At 41.9% G+C, this 18,007-nt stretch overlaps 1 protein-coding gene and 1 pseudogene across 2 annotated transcripts in view; both read left to right on the top strand.

Annotated features, from left to right (window-relative positions):
• The window catches only part of LOC306647702 (3-beta-hydroxysteroid sulfotransferase-like), a 39,742-nt pseudogene extending 29,744 nt beyond the window's left edge, over positions 1–9,998 (top strand). Inside the window, exon 4 of the transcript XR_013766949.1 lies at positions 9,164–9,998. The product of XR_013766949.1 is annotated as a 3-beta-hydroxysteroid sulfotransferase-like (transcript). The remainder of the gene's footprint in view (positions 1–9,163) is intronic.
• LOC306648756 (sulfotransferase 2A1-like) overlaps positions 1–18,007 on the top strand; it is a 129,579-nt gene that overhangs the window by 30,023 nt on the left and 81,549 nt on the right. The window lies entirely within an intron of this gene.

Here is an 18,007-nt window from a genome sequence, read left to right as displayed (position 1 = left end):
GTGGAGGAGGAGAAGGGAACTGAGTGGGTAGGGAGGTAGTGAAGGGAAAGGTGAGGAAATGCAGAAGATAGCCAAAATTATGCTGTGTGCATGGATAAATACACCATTGTGGATCCCCTTAAGGCATGTCCACAAAGTCTGCATAAATAAATAATTAAATACTCGTAGGTAGAGGAGGGGAAAGCGGGGAGGAAAGCAGAGTCACTGGGGAGAGAGTGGAGCAAATTCCATTCCATGCATGAAAGATTCCAAAAAATGAGCCCAATGATTCTGTATAACCACAGTGCAAAAATAAAACCATAGGAAAGTAGCCATTTTGCTCTGTCAAGTGGGTGGGGTTCAGAACTTCCTCATTCAATTCATGGGGTTGGTGGGATGATGTCATGGACAGCATGCACTAAGAGTTTGAAATGTTGTACAACAGGTCAGCACCCATTAGTTTTGGATATTCAGTGTCACTGTGATTGCCATGACTCTCTAGAATTACTGTGCAATACTAAGAATGAAACAAAATTCATGGAACAATTTCCTTTTATGTGGGGTATTTCAGTTTTCCCCCTGTAGGCTTAGAGTGACCCTGTAGGTTTCCAAAACCTTTTCTGACAATGAGCTTCAAGTCTCCAGCAGGCATCTCAGGATGGGATTTGCCCCACGTAAAGATCAGAGTTACGGCTTCCAGGAGTATCCAAGATGGCCGCTCTGACTTCCAAATGTGTTGGCAAATGGGGAGCTGCAGCTCAGGGTGTGAACGTGGTTCGTTGGAGGTCCTGGAGGTCGGGTGTGGTTGGTCTGGTTGTGGGATCCTGGAGGCGGGGTGCAATCAGTCAGTCTGGGGGTCCTGGTGATAGGGCACAGTCAGTCAGTCTGGGGGTCCTGGTGGCAAGGAGCAGTCAGTCTCTGTGAGGGCCCCGGAGGCAGGGAGTGATCGGTCAGGCTGAGGGATCCTGGAGATGGGGCTCAGTCAGTCTGGCCAGGGATCCTAAGGGGCCTGTCTGTTGTCTCAAAATGGCAGCAGCCACGTGTAACCAAACCTGCAGGTACTGTGACAGTGAACTTCCAGGTAACGGCAGGCAGCTGGGTCTCCACTGGCAGTCTGCAGTCAGTTTGCTGACTGCTGTCAGACAATCGGGAGGTGAACCTCGGGTGGTGGATGATGGATAGGTGAAAGGTAGGCAAACGACAGGCAAGAGGCAGGCAAATGGTGGATGATAGGCACCTCAACAATTTCCTTTTATTAAAGGTTGCTTTTATCTTAATGTGAATTTTACTCCATCTGTCCAGAGCACATGTACCCCTGGAACTTTGCCTGATTAAATGTCACTTTACTTTCAGGCAGAATTATACTCATGCCCCAATTATTGGTCATTCTCTTAGGGATGCACACAGCAGCTGTGCCATGTCGGACTTAGATTCAGTATCAACAGATCCCATTTGAATACACAAGTGCTCAGGATTGTGGGAAGCCAACCTTATCTAGCAGAATCAGACGATGTTGAGGCATGGGACACAGAGGCCTGGCTTCCAGGAACTAGCAGCCACGGAAATATGTAGCACTGTATGGGAGTGGTTCCCTGTCTAGTTCCTTGAGTTAGGACAGGTCCTGCCTGTCCTACTCTACTCCAATTTGTTCTTCACAGAAGAAGCTCCTCCCATTCTGGGCCCCTTTACCTGTGTGTCTACAAATAAAAGATAGTTGGGCTACTCCATGTTGTTAGAGGCCAGCTCTGGTATGGTCAGACCCATCATGTCTCCCTCTCATTTAAAAAGAGTATTGACTCTTGGGTATTTATTGATTAGATAAGTTGATGGGTAATTGATTGATTATACCCAACATCATCCTCCAGTAGTTAACCCTTTTGTCATCCATGGGGGTCGTGACTGAGAGACCCACACACAGTACATTACTACTCCCAGGAATTAGCAGGAAGAGGGGGAAAGTGTTTTTGCTCCTGATGACCCAATAGTCTGCCTGAAGCACTGTGCCTTCGATGTGGGGTTGACGTCATTCACCACATTGTGGTGACAATGCAGGTGTGTCCTCAAGTGTTTTTGACATCAGTAGATCACAATGCACGTGCTCCCTGGATTTGGCATGTTGCTTGAACATGCAGAGCTGTTGACACCCAGAGTCCACTGGGGACTGTAAGGGCTCAAACAAAGATGAAGCAAAGCCTTCGTGGATCCCTGATGTGGTAGATATGAAGATTCCTTATCAGTCCTTAAATCCTGGAAGAACGAAACCCATTCCCATGTGTCAATCAGAAGGTAAAAGACTGGCCCCTGGAATCCAGTGACCATCCACCCCATATCTGGTGAGTCTAAAGCAGGCCCTTGTGCTTGAGACTCAGAGTCTTCAGTGAATGTTCCTCAGCTTCCTTCCAGCCTATTATTGCTACACTGTATCTATTGGTTTCATGTAAAAATTCGATGCTGAAAACTCTTCAAAATGCAAATAAATGGAAAAGGATGACTTTCTTCAGGTCCCACGGGATCCTCAGTGGCATTATTTTGCAGCACTTGCCTTGGGGTCCTGCCTGTGAACTCATGCTCAGATCCCCATCCTCAGGTTCACTGAAGGAGTCCAAAATAGCTCAATACCAAGAAACTGTGGGTCAAAAGTCACAATTTGTTTTTACCAACCAGTTAATATGATAACGATAAAAAGTTAATGATTCTTTTTTTTTATTACTAAGTGGTATTTATTCCAGAAATATAAGCCTATGAATAAACAATGTAAGTTGCCACATCAAGAAATTAAGAAAAAAAAATTAGACATCAGTTAACACTGAAAAGGTATTTGACATAGTACAGCACCATTCACATTAAATTTGGGAATAGAGGAAATTCTCCCTATTGGCTAAAGAACATTTAAAATAGCTGATAGCTAACAGTTATATAATTAATAATAAAACACAGATACTTTCCCCTAAGGTCAGGAAGAAGACCAGAATTTCTGCATTCAGTATGATTATTCAACTTGATATTGGAAATTTTAGCCAGTACAATAAGGCAAGAAAAATAAATAAAATAATGTTGTCTCGTTCCACCATTTTCCATACACCCCCGCCCTCTCATTTCCCTCAACATAATCTAAAGTTCCTAAATTACACAAATGGTATGAATCTACATCATGCACAACCACAGAAACAAAATGATGTACCCCATTTGTGTACAACGAATCAAAATGCAGTCTGTAAAAAATAAAGATAAAAATTTTAAAAAGAAGGAAAAAAATTAACAACGAAGGAAATGAAGAATGGCTGACTGTAGTCACAAGCATATCTCTCACCCTACACAAAACTCAACTCACAATGGATCAAGGACCTTGAAATCAGACCAGAGACCCTGCATCTTATAGAAGAAAAAGTAGGTTCAACTACTTTTGATCAGGATTTGGCTTAGGATCAGACTTCATTTACAGGACTCCGGTAGTACAAGAAATTCCCCTGTCTCAGCCTCCTGAGACACTGGAATTACACTAGGGATCTTATGGAGGAAGTCGTGGGCCCAGCACAAGTTCCATTGATGTTTAATAGAGATTCAGTAAAACTGCCTGGGTGAAGATCAAGATGAAGGTAGGAAAAGACTGATTGAGGCTGATTTTTTTATTCTCTTATTTTTTCTTCATTTAAGGTGCTATATATCATGAGAAATCCCAAAGATATTCTTGTGTCAGGTTATTACTATTGGATTACATTAAATCTTTGTAAGAAATCAGAGTCATTGGAACAATATTTTAAATGGTTCAACCACAAAAATGGTGAGTGTTCTGAGACATATTATAGGTCTGCTTCCTCTACTCTACTGGTCTGTCTCCTCATTTCCTGGTAACCCTTTTGTATTCTTTTTCTGTATACTTTCCACATATGAGAGAAAACATAGAACCCTTGACTTTGTGAGTCTGGCTTCTTTCAATTGGCATGTTGTTCTCCAGTTCTATCCTTTTTCCTGCAAATGACAGAATTGAGTTCATCTTCATGATTGAGTAAACTCCATCATGTATATCTACACATTTTCTTTATCCATTCATCAGTCAGTGGATACCTAGGCAGGTTCCATAACTTAGCTGCTGTGATTGAATTGCTACCATCATGGGTATGCAAGTATTGCTGTAGTATGCTGACTTTAATTCTTTCAGATAAATACTAAGGAGTTCTATGTCCAGGTCATATGGTGTTTTCATTCCAAGTCCTTTGAGGAAACCCCATTCTGATATCCATGGTGATGGTACTAATTTCCAATTCCAATAGTATGTAAATATTCCTTTTCACTCACATCCCTGCCAGCATTTATTGTGTTCTTGATGATTCTAACTGGAGTGAGATGCAATCTCTGTAGCTTGGATTTGCTTTTATCTGATTGTTAAAGATGTTGAAAACTTTTTTCATAAAATTGTTGGCCATTGTATTTCCCCTTTTGAGAAATGATAGTCATTTACTCATTGATGGGGTTATTTGGGTTTTGGTGTTAAGTTTTTTGAGTTCTTTTTATATTCTGGATATTAGTCCTCTGTCACAGGAGTACCTGGCAAAGGTTTTGTGAATGGAACTGTATTCCTGATTTCTTCTTCAGCAGATTCATTATTGTTATAAAGGGAAGTTATTGATCTTTTGTATGTTGATTTTATGACCTACTACTTTCTGAATTTGCTAATCAGTTTTGAAGTGTTTGGGGAGAACTTTTTAGGTCTTCAAAGCATAGCATCGTATCATCTGCAAACAGTGATCATTTGGCTTCTTTCTTTCCTATGTGCGATTTTTATTCCCTTCTCCAGCCTAGTTATTCAGACTACAGAACAAGAACTGTATTGCATGGGAGTGGGGAAAGTGGACATCCTTTCTTTGTTCCTGATATTAGGAGAAATGCTTCTAGTTTTTCTCCATTTAGCATGAGACTGACTTTGGGTTTGACACACATAGCCTTCGTGATATTCAGCTAGGTTCCTCTGTAAAAGTAAATTCTACTAGTGTGGTGAAATACATTTATGGATTTGTACATGTTGAACCAACTTCATATCTTTGGAATTAAATCAACATATCATGATGTATAATCTTACTGTTGAATAGGATTTTCTATTATTTTAATAAGGTTTTCTGTATCTGTTTTCATCAGAAATACTGGTGTGTTGTTTTGTGACTTCATATGTCTTTGTCTGGATTGGGTATCAGGATAATAATGACTTCATAGAAAGAACTCAGAAATGGTCCCACTCTCTGTTTTATTACCTAATTTGAGGAGCATTTATCAATATACCTCAATCAAGCTGTCAGGGTGTGAAAAGTGACAGGGATGGCCCAGTTCATTTTGGTAGTGCGTAACCTGCATCCCTATGCCTGAACTGCAGTGCCCTATGGATCATGCTTTGACCACATTCGTGGCTGGATGTCCATGAGAGACAGGGAGAATGTCCTGCTGCTGAGTTATAAAGAGCTGCAGAAGGTGAGCAGCCTCTCATAGTCAGTGCCCACTGCTCCCCACTATCCTGACTCCCTTGGATGTCCCTGGTCCTCCGTGTCTCCACTCCACATTCCCTGTCGAAGTGCAGACTCTTGGAGATCACGGGGACTAGAAGAGCCCTGGGTCTCCATTGCCCTGCTCCTGCTTTACACTCCCCAAGCTCCAAGCTCTTTCTCCATGCCTCATCCTTGGTTTTGTCTGGCAACATCTAAAGGGCCCTTCCACACACCAAAGTAGGGTACCAGGTTTACACCCACACCTGAGGCTGTCAAAGTTTCTGTGTGCAGAACCCAGGATACTGACGGAAACCTAGTCATCATAAGGGACAGGCAGAAAGCACTAACCTCAGAGTGTGTCCCTCTCTCTGGCTTCTCCCCTTGACTGACAGAGGTGGTGAGAAGTTGGGAAGTCACTCTGTGTGACTCTTCTGAGAGGTCAGGAGCTGGAGTGACAGGAAAGACCTGCAGATGGTGCTCAGCACTGGTGGGCTGGGTCCAGGTAGAGCTGGGTCACAGGAAGACCTCTAATGGTCCAAGCACAGGATGGTGACTGTGGGTGACAGTCAGTGTGCCTTTCCACATAGTAAATGGAGAGGCTGTTGAATGCTCCCAAGTAAGTAACTGACGTCTGTCTGAGTGTGTATGTAAGCCACTTACACTGATCAGATCATTGCACATTGAATATGAACTTATTCTAAATTTTATTTCTCTATTGGTGCAGAAAAATGCCACACTGAATGGCACAAAGTTGCACAGTTCAATGTGTGAGTTTACCAGGTCCACATGTAATTGAAAATTTTAAAATTTTTAGAAATATTTTTCAGAATTTTTAAACAATGTAAGAAAAAGTAGAAGTGTGAACAGACCTGTAGAGAACACTTGCCTGGTAGTGGTGTCCTGGGGACAGAGAGGATGCCATAAGCACTGGCATCTGCTTCCCCTGGAAAAAGGCCTCCGGTCTCCTTCCTGCAGCTACTTCATGTTCTCCTGTGTTCTCAGCATGAAGTCAGTTCTCACCAAAGAGCCCTGGATGCCACGTTCACCTCAGCAGCAAACTCCCACACTTCCTTGTAATTTTCCCCTCAAATCACACAACACACTTTTTATTTTTTTAATGTCGAATGTTGGTGCTTTAGTAAGACACATAAAATTGAACGAGCTCTGGTAAATTTCAGATGCAATAATCATGTAATAATTATAAATCTCTACATGTTTGGGGGGGTTTTGCTTTATTAAGTATTATAAGTAACTTATTTATACATAACACACTTTCTAAATTATTGCCAGAATTATGTGTCTTCATGTTATATAATATCTAGAACTCATGGGAAAAACACTAATAATGATGCACTATCATACTAACAGGAAGGTCTAGGAGGCCAAGCAAGCTGTTTCTTCTTATAAACTCCTATGTCCTTGGTGTGATCTCCCAAGAATATCCATCAATAAGCGTGGGGCTTGAGTTTAGGAAGACATTCTAAAGCCCTACCTGTTATTCTAGCACCAGATATGGGACACAGTATCATCTGGGGTAAGGAGGAGTCTTTCGGACTTTTTCTCCTGACCTTATCTTGCACTCTTAGGAGTCTCTTTAGAAATCTCAACCCCTCTCTCTGGGGTGTCCTAAACACAACCTGATCTTCATATCACACAGCCTTTCTGCCCCTCTTCTTGGTCCCTTTCCCTTTCTCCCTCCTTCTGGAATCCATCTCAATCTTTTCCAATTTTGACACACCTTCCTCTCCTCTTTCTCCCCACATCCCTCCTAAGACTTCTGTTCCAATCTTCCCATGTCTGCTGTCTTTCCCTTTCACAGCCTCACTCTGGATTGTTCACATTTATGATCCAAGAAGCACAATAGAGAAGATCCGTCCATTCCTGGGAAAGAAGCTAAATCCAGAAGAACTAAATTCAGTTCCCAAGAATAGCTCCTTCCATGCCATGTTTTGATTGTCATGAAACAAAACAAGATGTCCAATTATGAAATATTACATGAAACGTTAATTACTAAGCATTTCTCAATGATAAGGAAAGGTAAATGTTCTGGTTTCACAATGCATGAGAATACTTGGAGGGCATTCTTGTCTTTACCAAATTTAATCATTCATGGCCCTGAAAGCTGCTCCTTTGCCCTTTTGGAAAATGTGTTTCCATGTTACTGATATTGGCTGCAGGTACCTGGTGAAAGTGGATTCAGTGTTGGACAGGAGGGTGGTTTTGGAGATGGTTGTGTCTGGGCTACTCCTCTGCTGACTTACCATAGAGAACTGCCCTAAAGAAAGAGATACCAAAAGAAAGACCAAATTGGAGAAGGTAGAGAGGAAATAATTTGCTAGGAGACATTGTCAGGCCTCCTTCCTGTGAGGAAAGATGAATCACATCCACACCCTTGGATTCAGGCCTATTGAAAATGTCTAGTGCAAGTGATGGCAGAACCTCTTTTTCCAAAATTGCTCTGGATCACATGTATCTAGAAGGGTGAACCATGGCATAAATGTACCAAATGCTTCAAAAGATATGCAATAGGTCAGGATTCCTGCACACAGTGCATCTGGAGCACAGAGGGATAAAACAGAGGACTGGGCTGGAGATGTTACCCAGTGGGAGAGCAGAGCCTAGCAGAAGAAATCAATGAAGATTGCTTGATAATGAACATGAGAGTAAGAATGACTGTTTATAGGACAGCAACCACACATCAGACATTTCGATACTTCATATTCCATGAGTACAGTGTTCACATGCATAGAATGTATTAGTTTAGATATTGTTATTTATTTAATTAATCAATTAGTTTGGACTACCATGTGAAAATTAATTTCTATGATACATAACACTGTAATCATGTAAGATACGACTTATGTCCATGTCTTTAGCTTCCATTCCACCCCCACCACTTTGTCACTGGCTAACACTTCCAGGGTTTTTTTAAAATTCATGTCTGTAAAACAGGATATTATCCTGGTATGTTACTCATGCTTTATTAAACCTTTCAACAATTATCAATTGAACGTATACTATGACATTCTTTGAAGCAGCACATCTTAGGCAATTTATGAAAAAGTGTCAACTACTTAATGTGATAGAAATGCATACCATTTGCACATTCCAAAAGGAAATGCATAGAACATGTATGTCTGATGTATGAAGTGAACAAGGATGGAGGTGTTCAGTTCTGAAATGAGGGTCTCACTCTGTAACTGCATTGCAGTAAAAGTTTGAATGAGGCAAGTGGACAAGATATGACTATGTCCACCCAGACAGCACTCTGCGGGGAGGTCATGACATGTAAAGAGCCTGCAGAGGGGTCACTTGGCATGTTTTAAGCTGGGTAGTCACAGGGGTAGAGTCTGAAACAACAAGGACTCTACTCATAGAGCCACAAAAGCACTCAGGTCCTTAGCTGAAAGGACATGAAGTCCTGGGAGACTCTGAACCAGAAGTGACCAGAGCCACTGGACCTGGCAGTGGATCAGCATGGATGCCATGTGTAGAATACCATCTGGATTCTGTACAGAATGGCTGGGGAGAGAAGGGAAGTCAGGACAAACTATCCAGGAAGGTAGAAGTGTAAATGGGTATGGTGGCCAAGCAGCAGGAGAGCTCACCATGACCCAGTGGTCATTGTGCTGTCTTGAAAGACCAAAAAGGGCATCTCCATCTTCAGACCTATCACTAGATCTGATCTGTCTGTCCTTCATGTTTTCCAGGCATCTGTGGGAACTGGAAGAATCACTTCACAGTGGCCCAAGCCGAAACCTTTCATAAAGTATACCAAGAGAAGATGGCAGGTTTTCCCAAAGACCTGTTCCCATGGGAATAATGTCCAAAACATTCTGGATCTTATATGGATGCTGATACTTGTCCTGTCCTGGAATGTGCACAGGACTGGGGAGTTCTTGGCATAAAACCCATTTCTAGAGGAAAGGGGAAGGGAAGGATAAGATGACATAAAGAACCAAAGAAATATAAATTAATAGATGAGTAAAAGGAAATCTAGTCAAGTTAGAAGAGGGAGAATGGGAGAGGGGAGGGGTCATGGTGGGGAAAGGGGCTCATGAACTGAAATGCATTTGCATGCATGCATGAGTTCTTCTGGATGAACCCAACTACTATGTATAACTAACACCCTCTGATCAAAAAAAAAAGAAAGAAAAAAAAACTCTGCTTCTTCACTCTGGAGCCTTGAATTCTATAATTTGCTTCTCTGATCACTTGCCTGTAAAAAAATTACTGGGATTTCCCTATTCAATTCATCACATCCTAGCTTTTAAAAGATCTTTGTAGTATCTTAAACACATAGAAGGCTACACACATAATATGAATGTCACGCACAATTGTGTCTGTTTTTTTAAAGCAAGAAATAAAATGTAGAAGCAGCTAAGGTTCCTTTTCTACTACATGTATCTCCAGAATTTATGATTGTTAGCATCAGATCTGCCATTTTGCTGCTGCCATTTTGCTGCATCCCTCACACCACTTTACAACCCAGATTGTCCTGCGAATTTCCTAGTCAGTCATTTGTCATTGATATTAGCCCGGGACATTCCATACTTAAAAATAGCTCCAATGCCATTCTCTCATTCTCTTTCTCTCTGTCTCACTCACTCTCACTCTTGCTATCTCTCTCTCTCTCTCTTTCTTCTTCTTCTCCCTCTCTCTCTCTCTCTCATCCTGTGAGCAGACACTCTGCCTGTCTGCTTAATAAAATCTCTTGTGTGAGTTCCCAAATCCAGAGTGGTTTTCTGGCTGCTTTCATTGATGCCATGACTCCAATTGGCTCTTCTACCCCACTTAGGCGAGTGGAATACAATCTGATGCCCCAGACCACCCCTCAGATGCTGGTCTCACCTTCCATTCACCTGGATGCTCTCCTCCACATCCGGACACCAGCCTCAGTTGCTAAATGGCTTCTCCCCTGGGTTTTGGTTAAGGGAAGTGACTGTTGATCATGTGGCACCCCCAAGGCTCTCTGCAGGTTGGGAGAACCCCCAGCCACAGTTCTTGCCACTACAGTCGAATCCCTATTCTGATTGCTGGGGGAGAGCTCCAGTTGATGGTGTAGTCTTTCCTGAGAGACAGGAACGCTCCAGACTGACAGGGCATTCTTCCCTAAGAGGACTGCCTCTTGAGAGACCTACTCAGGTCCTAGGTTCTCTCTACAACATTTTTGTCTCTATGAAAGGCCCAGCACCGTGCACTCAGGTACTCTTACAGGCTTAGCCTCCACACTGATCTAGTGGTAGTGACAACTCCCTGGATAACTTGTCCTTCGCTCAGGTGATACCCTGGGGCCAAGGATGCCTTGCCTCTATATTCACCAATTCCTCTCTCGCAATGGGCAGCTCACTTTCAACACCCACCCATACCCCCCTGGGTTGCCTCTTAGTTAATTTAAGAGTCCCTCTGCCTCACCCAGGACCTCAAACAAAATGGCACTTTAGATCCCAAAATTTTTAGGCATCTTTTTAATTTCTGAGAGTGCTAAGGGAAATGGAAAGAGATTTTCCTACATTCAACTTTTCCCTTTCTTGTAATCTTTGCTCTTCCTACAAACCCGAACTCACTCTCTCTCTCTCTCTCTCTCTCTCTCTCTCCTCCTCCTCCTCCTCCCCCTCTCTGACTTTCTCTTTCTCTTTCTATCATGCTATAATTAATGGTCATTATCATTTTTTCTTCTAGGACTCTTGTTTTGGTTTGTTTTTCTTAAATGCTATATTTTTCAAGCTCACAATTTTGATCCTACATACCTAGGTTCATGTTTTTCTGATCAGTTCTATTTTTTATTCAACTCTAAAATATGTTTTTTTAAACATCTATGACATTGCAGTGGAGATTCACCTACAAAAAGCTACAAGGTCTTTGCTTTTGTGTTATGTGTATATCCTGTTGTCCAATGTCATGTTGTCTGTCTATATATGTGCATCCAAACGTAGCATTCATGAATTAAAATTAAAAAATGGATCCAGATACTTTTAATTCACATGATTTTAAAAGGGTCAATTTAAAATTGGATAAACAAATGAAGGTAAAATGTCTTTAAAATTACCTCACAAGTCTCTAGATGGTCAAATCAAAATGTTGATGTCTATAAAATGTCTAATATCAATTGTTTCTAGGATTTTTCTTCAACAGGAGACAGCAGATACCATTCAATACACTTATCTGATATCTTGATTTTTACAGTAAAATAAGTGGATTAGATATGACATATATATGATTACTCAAATGTGTTTGTCAGAGATATATGATTAATTTACAAAGTTAAAATGCTAACTATTATATTACATCAAGTACTCTTAACTCCTTAAATCCATTAGGAGTAACATACTTAAACATTACTGGTGTTTTCATAGATTGTTAAATAAAAAGGGTTTAAAATTGCTTTGTGATCATCACTAAAAACAAAATTACTAAGACTTAAGTCCTAACAGGTATACTTCTATATACAAAGGTATCCAAAAATTTCAACTGTGTTTCAATTAGAATACTCTACATAACAAAATATTTCATCCTATTAAAATGGAGTAATTTCTCTAAATTCAGAAATGTCATAAGAGTTGTTTCAGAATGTGAACAAAAAAGTGTCGACATATGGGAAAGAAGAATAAAAAGTTCTAGGTGCAAAAATATATTTAGTAGAAGGGAGAAGAAAATATTTCTGGGTAGGAATGTCTTTCTGTGATGAAACCTGAGATGTGACCCATGGTCATTACCTGCTGGCTCTTTCTGGATCCCAGCCACTTTGACTGTGCTCCCTCCTCCCTGGTCAATATCCACCATAGGGTGTTTCTGCCTCTTGCCATTGCCGACCTCCTCACCCACCACAGAATTCAACTCTGGACAGCGCTCCCTCTACTGGTGATGAGTACTAAGAGCTCTTCTACAGTGGCCCTGAATGTTCTTTTCTCTCTCTCTCTCTCTCTCTCTCTCTCTCTCTCTCTCTCTCTCTCTCTCTCTCTCTCTCTCTCTCTCTCTCCTTTCTGGACATCCCAGTGCTGGGTCAGGGTCTCCCTTGGCTTTGGCCACAGACCTGTCAAGGACAGTGATGACCCTCACTGATGGTCTGCTCCTACATGGGAAATCAGAGAGGCTTCAGGAACACCCCTTCCTCTCCTGTCTCCCTTCTCCTGGTTACTGAGAACTCTTAGCTATGGGCTCTGCCCAATCTAAAATTCTCTGTGATCCCCATCCCCTTGGCTGTCTCCTCAAAAACATTCAACCTCTCCATTTGACTCCAGATATCAAACTTCACAGACTCATTTTCTATTGCAACACATTCTGACCCCAATATAAGCTAGATAATGACTCCTCTTGGCCAGAGAATGGGACTTACACAACTTCTGTCACTGCAGCAGCAAGTGGATAGAGATTCCCTGTTCAAACCTTCTCTTCTCTTTGCTCTTTCCCCTCTTTCTGTCAATAAGAAGAGTATTGAAGATTTTTTATATCATTTAATGTTCTATAACAGAACCTGTTAAAGTCTGATTTGTTTAAAAGATAATACCCTGAAACATGAAAGCATTTTGCCACTTTGCCACACAAAAGGAAAGTTAAAAGCTCTCTCAGCATTTCCTTGATTTATGTTTTGGATGCAACGTCATTGCATTAACTAACATTCACATAGACTCAGGAAACAATACATGTAAACTTTGTAAAATGATGTTTAAAAAAGAGGCAAAGATCAACTGTAGAACTAGAACACTTTACCTAAGATTTGTAAAGAATCCCACCTTACCTGAGATAGGGCTCTGCCTCCCACCCTGCTTCTTGTCAGAATGGCTCCAAAATAAGCCAGACCTCAGATTATTTAAAGTTATAACTTAAGACCTACACTTGTGTTAGCCCCAAGAATAAGTAAAATTGGAGGCTACAAAAGAGATTCTTAAGCAGGAGTGCCTGATAACTATCAACAGATACTGCCATTTTATACCTTTGTCTCCAAAAACTCTGCTCCCAATTCTTCCCTAATTCCCTTTTGTTAAAAAACAGGAATGAGACTCTTTGCCCCTAATCAGCAGGAAGAAGCTACAGAAGAAAGACCATCATCACACCCCTGCTATCTATAAAAACAAAAAAAGGAGGAATATTGGCATATCTGCCATTTTGCTGCCACCACTACCTGCCTCCCTATACCACTTTACAACTCACATTGTTAGCCCACAAACTTCTTAGTCAGTCATTGGTCCATTGTTATTAGCCTGCAAAGTTCTACTACTTAAGAATAGCTCCACGTTCATTCTCTCATATTCTCTCTCTCTCTCTCCAGGCAGACACTCTGCACTCTGTCCACTTAATAAAATCTCTTACGTGAGTTCCCACGACTGGAGTGGTTTTCTGGGTGCTTTCAATGATGATGATGATATTGAGGAGTCTAATTTCCAACTTAGTTTTGTTTCCATTCCTGGTGGTGTTTACAACATAAATAAGGAATGGTGTGTGTGGAGTTCTTAAAACTTATCTAAATAGTGAGTGTTATGATATATTTGCAGACTCTCATTTCTAGTCAGTGTTTAACTGACGGTTTATCTGAACTGATGTACATAGAGAGTTCAGAACTGAATTGATGCTTGGGAAACTGTTTAGTTATCCTGTAAATGACTCTGGGTTCCCCTCACCAATTTCCCCATATTTAAAGTCCTATTTGGCAAGCAGGAAAAAAAACAAGTTTTCCTTGGGTGGACATTGAGAATTGAACACGACTCTTCCCTTTTTGTCCTCTTTTACTTGTTGCCAAATATTTCTCCAGTCATCTTGAAATGAAGGTAAAATCCAAATCAACTCCTCTACCTCTGCACACTTTGAGTTGACTGTGAAATTCATTAATATTGGAGGTAAAGCAGCTGAGCTGCATAGTATTAGTCTCCCACTACCTTCTTGTATAAAACACTTCTTCCATGAGGCTATAATAATAGCTGCTTAGGATTCTTTAAAATCATTTGTAGACCATGTTGGAAACTATGACTGCTCACTCAGTGTACAGATATTCGATGGATAACTAAAAACAGAATTAAGAAGCTTGCCCTCTTCTGCCTTCCTGTCATATCTCTCTTCTTTTCTACACTAAAACTTTGAGTCATCTGTAGATTTCTTTTGATATAAGCATTTCATGATATTGTGACAAATTCTTCCTATCCATGAACATTGGATCCTGTTCTTTGGAACTGTGAAGACCAAGGCAAATCACATGCAGCAGCATCCATCAACCCATGAAGTGGAGGACTACCCAGTGAAGATTCCATCTTGGCACACAGTCCTCCTTGGAGCCCTAACCCTACCACTCTTGCAGTTGGCTACATACCAACTTTGATACTGACAAATATTTTCTGCAGATGGCCAAGTGCTTTTGAACTTGAGAATTATTAATTTGAACAATAAAGGAATAACTGATTCTCTCTGATGTCCACCCCAGTCCATCCAGATGGTAAGGTGTCCTGGCTCCTTCTCACAGTGTCCTGGACCTGCCGTCAGTGTACAGCATGGGCAAATCTCTAGATCCAACTTTTACATATTTTACATATTTATTCATGGATATTCAGGGACATAACTGCCCATTGTCCTTGGGAGATGTTATGTTTATAATTAAAAGGATTAAAAGAGTATTCAACAAAAAGTAGGTAATAAATCCAAGTCAAAGATTGTCCATCTTAATAAATAACAAGAGCTCCACTACCTGCCACAAGTACAGACTTCAGTCCCATCTGATGTAAGTATCCTGGATTTGACAATAATGTGTGATGGAAAACGATTACCTGGAATTAACACAAAGAAGAGCAATGTCGAGCAGCCATTGGCTCTCAGTTGGATTCCTCTGCATGGAGTATTCTCAGCACAGAAATCAAAAGTAACTCTCCAAAATCAATCAGTTAGCTAACAAAAAGAACTGAGTAAGTTCTATCTTTCCCTTTGTCTGCTACTCATGTAGACTCGAATCATCCATACCAAACTCTAAGCTAATGTTTTCAAATAGAGGAAGGCGTACTCCCTGTGGCTCTGAAGAAACCAGGTTTCCTAGGAACACAACCTGTAAGACCTTGCTAACCACGGGGTGCAGAAGAACGTGAGGGACTGGACCCGGGGTTGTCTGTGTGGATTCTTCACTCTTCACCTCTGAAAGAGCCATGTAGGCTTGACAAGTGGCTTTGCCATTCTGAGCCTCAGTTTCCCCAGAGGAACTGGAAGTGGCATTCACACATGATATCATGCTGAGATTTTTAGGAGCTCATGTGTGTAAAGCATGGGTGCCACCCATGGGGCTCTCTCGTGACTGACAGGCATCCCCTTACCCACAGAGACCCTGGAGGCTTTGTGAGGACCATCAGTTCAACTAAAGGTAAGAGCCTGTGGGTTAAAAGTCTTGGGTTCTTGCCTTTGTCAAAGTTCTCCACTTCTGTTTCACACATGGTGAGGATATGGAGCAAAACATAAATAACAAGATAGAACGTGGAAGCAATATTTCCCTTGGAAGCAAGATAATTGGGAGAAAGTGGAATTGGGGTCTTCTCAAATTCATAATGTGGGAGCCCTTTGGACTGATGGAGGGGGAAGCTTGAAGCCTGTATTGTCTTGTGATGACCTTAAAACGGCTCGGTAAAGTTTGTCTGTGAGGGACCTGGTCTTAAATATTTCAGGTTCACTAGCCACGTGCTCCTGACACAAATATGCATCTCTGTCATTGTTGATCAAAAGCAGCCACGGGTAACACAAGAATGAATGACATGACTGAGTCCTAATACAATTTTATTCATGAGTCCTGAAATTTGATTCTCATATAATTTTCATGGACCACAAAATATTAGTCACCTATTGATTGTTTTTCAAGATGAAGAAGTCCAACCATTTTAAAATAAGAAAACCATTAGCTCATGGGCCTTAAAGAGACAGTTAGAAGGCTGAATTTGGACTCCATACCCTTGCAGACTGATGCCTGCCTTGAATTATCTGCCCTTAAACACAGACTAATGATTAAACAAGGTTAATGCTATGGAGAAGATAAGGAAAAAAGGACAAAGATGGTGCCCTTGGATCATGACTTACCCTGGAGGTTCTGCAGATTGATGACAGACCCTGCAACAGAGTGAAACATAATACAGTAAAAGGGGGCCAAGAGAACTTACTTGCTTCCCAATACATAGAAACATTACGTAGACTAGTATACTGGGTTCTACTAAGTGTGCAATAGAATCGTGTCTTTAAAAACAACAACAACAACAAAAGAAACCTAACATTGACCTGGGCTACTGGGAGCCCGGCACTCAGACTTTCTCAACTCAAGGCACCATAAACGTTCAGTTGGTTAAAAAAATAAATAAATAAATAATTTTAAAAAATAGAAAGCCTGTGAAGTCCAATAAAGCAAAGGTCATTAATAGAAGTGACACCTGTATAAGCAGGATTTTAGTGGGTGCTCAAATTGCACTGGATGCCACACCAGTACTTCCCCCACAGCGTCTCACAGTGACTTCAGGAGGGGATGTTCAGAATCATTAGGCCATTACAGGAAAAGAGAAACTGAGATGTAGGAGGTGTGGGTCATAGCCAAATCTGGGTGTCAAAGTTCATCACCTTCACAAGGCAACAGCCAGCGACCACTTAGCAAAAGACACGGCCAGACCACCCCTTTTTGAGGCTCTCTGAACATCAGCTCTTGACCTCTCTTCCCAGATCACTGCCAATCCTACAGACCTGCAAACACTCGCCCAGAGCCCCGGCCCCTTAGCCTGTCAGAGCTGAGAGGAAGCCCCACGCAGAACGCAGACTCAGTGGTGGCTGACGTCAGTGTTCCCTGCCACCTCTGTGCACACGGGAAGAGTCCTACTGCCACTCATCGGGAAGTGTGTCTGGAGTCATCATCCACAGCACTGATGACACAGAGACGAGGGTTCGGTCACACATGGGGACTCTGGGGAGTGACTGTGGCCACCAGTCTTGTTGGTCTCCAGGTGTCCAGTGCTCCCTGGAACAGAGACACAGAGCTGGTGTTGTACATGCAGAGGGTCCCCTTCCTCAATCTGGCTTCAGGGGATTTAACTCTCTGGGTCCAGCCTGCTCATTCTTCCTGGGCTGCTCTCCAGCGGGCATCTTGCTGAGACGCCCTGAGCCTCTCCACTCCTCACACTCAGCCTCAATGGCCCTTCATTCACCCAGGACTTGATTCCTTTAAATAGGTGTCAGTGGTGCTGAGCAGAAGCCACCTAGTTCTGCTGGAGTGCTGTTTGCTGGGTACTACCCAGTCCCTGAAGCACTGCACGGGCCAGTGCCAGCCTCACCCCAGGACCCACCCTGGTGGGACTCCAGAGAGAATTTTAACAGTCAGAACAACACCTAGGATGGGGGCTGTCTGTTCTCTACCTGCCACCACTGATGGGGTCCCCATTGCCACCATAAGGTCACAGTGATCCAGCTCCCAGTACCAAACGTCACAGGCTGAATTCTCAAAAGCCCCTGAGGCATGTCTACTTTCTTTCATGGGTCCCTCCTTTCTTTTTGACTAACTCAATCCAAAAAGCTTTGAAAATGCTAATCTAAATTATTAGCTGTGCAATCATGAAATG

The sequence above is a fragment of the Sciurus vulgaris genome, assembly GCF_902686455.1.
Source record: "Sciurus vulgaris genome assembly, chromosome: 17".
Classification (NCBI taxonomy): Eukaryota; Metazoa; Chordata; class Mammalia; order Rodentia; family Sciuridae; genus Sciurus; species Sciurus vulgaris.
This window is presented reverse-complemented; position numbering and strand designations above follow the sequence as displayed.